Here is a 5,568-nt window from a genome sequence, read left to right on the forward strand (position 1 = left end):
GCCCGGGAGGGGACCCGAAGTCCCGGCCTCGGCCGCCAGATCCCCGCCTGCCCGCGGCCGGCCCCAAGTCGGTGCGCAGAGCCCCAGAGCCCAGCCGCCGGTGGGCGGGGAGCGCCCGCTGGCGGCGGCTGGAGCCGAGGCGGGGCGGGGCCCTGGTTGGGAGCCTGGGGAAGCTTCCAGGAGCTTCAGGGTTCCCGCCAGGCCACACTCATCTCCCTGCCCCTTTGAGGTTCCCGACCGAGGCAAGGGGTCTTGTGCAAGTCATGTTTGTAGATCCCTAGTGACCAGACCCACGGGAGCTGCTCATTACATAGCAATAGGATTCCGCCATTTTTGGAAGAAAGCAATACTCTGCATATAAATTCTCCAATTTTCAGATCATATGATCCATGCTTAAAACATAGTCAATGTATATTGTATTTAGCAAGGTATAGGTTCTGGAGATGAAAATAAAAGCTACCATACACAGCACTTGTTATGTACCAATCAGCTAAACCCTTAATAAGAATGTCTTTAATCTTAAACTTGTGTTATTACCACCCTTATAGTGATCTACACATTCAGTGCAATCCCTGGCAAAATCCCACTGACTTTTTTTTTTGCAGAAATAGGAAAACCAATCCTAAAATTCATATGGAATCTAAACGGACACCTTCCCTGGGCCTCTTACTTGTTTTGCAGCAAGTAGGTGCAAGTAGGTTAATGTGGCATATTACATTTATTGATTTGTGTGTGTTGAACCATCCTTGTATTCCAGGAATCAATTCCATTTGGTCATAGTGCATTACCCTGTTAATAAGGTATTCAACCTGTTTTCCTACCATTTTGTTGAGAATTTTTGCATTAATGTTGATAAGTGATTTGGGGGTGTAGTTTTCTTATAACGTCTTTGTCTGGCTTTGTATCAGGGTAATGCTAGCCTCAATATGAGATAGGAAGTTTTCCTTTCTCTTTAATTTTTTTGGAAATGATTGAAAAGAATTGGTGTTAGTTTTTTTTTTTTTTTTTTTTTTAAGACAGAGTCTCGCCCTGTCGCCCAGGCTGGAGTGCAGTGGCGTGATCTTGGCTCACTGCAAGCTCTGTCCCCCGGGGTTCACGCCATTCTCTTGCCTCAGCCTCCCAAGTAGCTGAGACCACAGGCGCCCGCCACTGCACCCAGCCAATTTTTTGTATTTTTAGTAGAGACGGGGTTCACCGTGGTCTCGATCTCCTGACCTTGTGATCCACCTGCCTCAGCCTCCCAAAGTGCTGGGATTACAGGCATGAGCCACTGCACTCGGCCAAACTGGTGTTAGTTCTTTAAATGTTTGGTAGAATTCACCAGTGAAGCAATTAGGTCCAGAGCTTTTCTTTGGTGGTAGATTTTATTCTTTATTTATTTTTAGAGACTTGCTAAAGTGGCTCATGCCTGTAATCCCAGCACTTTGGGAGGCCGAGGCAGGCAGATCACCTGAGGTCAGGAGTTCGAGACCAGCCTGACCAACATGGAGAAACCCCGTCTCCACTAAAAATGCAAAAAATTAGCCGGGCGTAGTGGCACATGCCTGTAATTCCCAGCCACTCGGGAGGCTGAGGTAGGAGAATCGCTTGAACTCGGGAGGTGGAGGTTGCGGTGAGCCAAGATTGCGCCATTGCACTCCAGCCTGAGCAACAAGAGTGAAACTCCATCTAAAAAACAAAAGAAAGAAAGAAAAAAAGGCAATAACTACAGTTACAAACCATTGTTACAATACTAGGTTTTATAATTACCTATTTATCTTTATTGAGATCCTTATTTCTTCATATAGCTTCTGCTTACTGTCTAGTGTTCTTTTATTTCTTCTTTTTTTTAATTTATTTTTGTCTCGTTTTTCCAAGAAAATCTCACTCTGTCACCCAGGTTGGAGTGCAGTGGCTCAATCTTGGCTCACTGCAACCTCCACCCCCAGGGTTCAAGCGATTCTTGTGCCTCAGCCTCCCAAATAGCTGGAATTACAGGCATATGCCACCACGCCCAGCTAATTTTTGTATTTTTAGTAGAGACAGGGTTTCACCATGTTGGCCAGGCTGTTCTCAAACTCCTGACCTCAAGTGATCCACCTGCCTCAGCCTCCCAAAGTGCTGGGAATACAACCATGAGCCACGGTGCCTAGCCTAGTGTTCTTTTATTTCAGCCTGTGGAACTCCCTTGAGCATTTCTTTCAGGGCTTGTCTAATGGTAATAAACTTCTTTGGCTTTTGTTTATCTTGAAATGTCTCAATTTGTCCCTAATTTTTGAAGGACAGTCTTGCTCGATATAGGACATATGATTGATGGTTTTTCCTTTTAGCAGTTTGAATATATTAGCCATGTGCCTTCTGGCCTCTAAAGTCTCTGATGAGAAATCTGCACATAATCTAATTATGGATCCCTTGTCAGATGAGTTGCTTCTCTTGCTGCTTTAAAGATACTCTCTTTGTCTTTGTCTTTCAAAAGTTTGACTATAATGTGTCTTGTTGTGAATCTCTTTGAGTTCATCTTAATTGGAATTTGTTGAACTTCTTGGATTTTTATATTCACGGATTTCATCAAATTTGAGAAGTTTTGGCCATTATTTATGTAAATAGTCTCTGTGCCCCTTTCTATTTCTTTCCTCATTCCTGGACTCCCACAATGCATAAATTGGTTCACTTGATAATGTCCCATTGGTCCCTTAAGCTCTGTTCACTTTTCCTTCCCTTTTAATTTAATTTTTGTTGTTGTTGTTAGAAATGAAGTCTCACTATGTTGCCCAGGCCGATCCTCAAGCAATCCTCCTGCCTCCTGAGTAACTGGAATTACAGTGTATTACAGGGATAGATCATGGCCAATTGCATGGAGATTGTCCATAAGAGCTGGCCAATTTTATGATTATTGGAAGACTTGCATCAGGATAAATAGCTGCTTTTTTTCCCTTTTAGAACATGATTCTTCTTGGATAATACGTTCACATTAATTTTCTATGAAGTGCCACTCTTTCTGAAATTCTTTTGTGATTTGATATACACCAACAGCATTCTCTGTTTTCGCATCTTCTGTGCCATGTTTCTATGTTGTTTGAGGTATACAGAAATCCATTTCACATGCACTCATATACAGACCACAAATTTAGTGGAGACAATATCACTGAACAGCAACACCATTGCATAAGTGTCTTCGTTGTTGTTGTTGTAGACAGGGGATCTCACTATGTTGCCCAGACTGGTCTCAAACTCTTGACCTCAGGTGATCCTCCTACCTTGGTCTCCCAAAGCAATGGAATTACATGAGCCACCATGCCTGGTCACATAAGTGTCTTTTTATCCTTCCATACACATAATTATTTTTGAACCAGTGAGAAACTTATCTGGCTTCTTCAGGCAAATGAAGCTTTAATTAAGAAAAAAAAAAAAAAAAAAACTCCTGGAATGTCATCAGCCAGAAGGAATACCAATGCAGGAAAATGATGTGGTTTTGTTGTTGTTGTTTGGTTTTTTGTTGTTATTGTTGTTTGTTTTTTTCTTTTTTGAGATAGAGTCTCACTCTGTTGCCCAGGCTGGAGTGCAGTGACATGATCTTGAGTCACTGCAATCTCCGCCTCCCAGTTTCAAGCGATTCTCCTGCCTCAGCTGGGATTATAGACATGTACCACCACAACTGGCTAATTTTTGTGTTTTTAGTAGAGACAGGGTTTCACCATGTTGACCAGGCTGATCTTGAACTCCTGACGTCAGGTTATCTGCCCACCTCGGCCTCCCACAGTGCTGGCATCACAGATGTAAGCCACCATGCCTGGCCTTTTTTTTTTTTTGAGACAGAGTCTCACTCTGTTGCCCAGGTTGGAGTGCAGTAGCACAATCTCAGCTCACTGCAACCTCTGCCTCCTGGCTTCAAGTGATTCTCATGCCTCAGCCTCCTGAGTAGCTGGTACTACAGGCACACACCACCACTCCTGGCTAATTTTTGTATTTTTAATAGAGATGGGGTTTTGCCATGTTGGCTAGGCTGGTCTCCAACTCCTGACCTCAGTTGATCTGCCTACCTTGGCCTCCCAAAGTGCTGGGATTACAGGTGTGAGCCACAGCACCTGGCCCTCTTTTTATATTTTTATATTTTCTATATTTTTTATATTTGTATATTTCTTAAAAAGGTGTTCAGTTAGACAGTAATTTTAGCTATGCTGAGGCTGGAGTGCAGAGGCACGATCACAGCTCGTTCCAGCTTTGAATTCCTGGGCTCAAGCAATCCTCCTGCCTCAGCCTCCCCAAGTGCTGGGATTATAAGCATGAACCCTTTTATTTAATTCCTTTAGGGTAAAAGAAAAGAAAGAAATTGTCCAGCCATAATCAGTGACCTTAGAGTCAGCAAGCAAGTAGTCTAAAAATGTTAAGATATAATTTTGTGCTGAAACCAATCGAGTCAGGTTTCTCTCACTTGCAATTGAAAGAGTTTTGACTGATTCAAATATTTGCCTTGTTAGATATACAACAACAGTGATTTATTTTCTCACCAAGAAGACCCAGGGATCAATATTTCCACTTAAGCAACTATGCATCAAGGCTCTTTTGAAAATAACAATGGACCAAAATCCAAATCAAGCTGTTTTAAGGGAAAAAAAAAAAAAAGGAATTTATTGGCTCACATATGTGAAATGTCCACGGTGAAGCTTCAGGAATGACTGTATCTAGGTGCTGAAATTATACAGTCAGCACTTTCTCCCTCTCTCAGCCTCACCTTCCTTTGTATTGATTTATTCTTATGTCATTGTGGTGGCAAAGATGGACACTAGAAGGCATAGATGGCCACCAATTTAGCAGCCTCCACTGAAAGAAATCTTATTTCCAAAAAACTTAAACTATACTCATTGACTCAGCAAGCATCACGTAGCTCTGAAGGAAAAAAATCACTGTGGTCAGAGAGATGCAGTGCTCTTTATAGCAGCAGTAGGCAGACAAATGCCTAGGCAGATAGGAGCAGGTCCCTGGAGAAACCCCACCTCCAAGCTGAAGATAGTATAAAACCTGAAAGCCAAGCTATAAGTCAAATCTACAGATGAGATTGAGAATCTGTCTTCCCATTTGACATGCTTTCCTCTGATTGATTCTCCACCCTTCACCTATTTTACATATACCTACCCTTTCCTAATTGGTTTTCTACACTGCCATACCCACCTTTGAGGGCTGCCTTTGCTTTAGCCTTTCTTTGCATACTGACAAACCAATCAGCATGCACTTCCCTATTCTGAGCTCATAAAAGCCCCAGACTCAGCCACACTGAGAGAGAAACCAACCGACGGGGGAGGGGGGTGAGCAGGAGACCACCTCTGCATCCCCTCTCCGCTAAGAGCTATTCCATTGCTCAATAAAGTTCTTCTCCACCCTCCTAACCCTTCAATTGTCAGTGTATCCTTATTCTTCTTGGACATGGGACGGGAGCTTAGGAACCACTGAATGTGTGTACGTGCTGTAACACAGGAGAGCTGAGGCACACCTGGCCCAGCCACGGACTGAGCCAATGCGCAAGCCAGACTTGGCTCAGGCAGACTGAGTAGGCAGGGCACCTCCTGCAGCAGGTAGCATGCCTGAGCAAGG

The sequence above is a fragment of the Pan troglodytes genome, chromosome 6 (assembly GCF_028858775.2).
Source record: "Pan troglodytes isolate AG18354 chromosome 6, NHGRI_mPanTro3-v2.0_pri, whole genome shotgun sequence".
Classification (NCBI taxonomy): Eukaryota; Metazoa; Chordata; class Mammalia; order Primates; family Hominidae; genus Pan; species Pan troglodytes.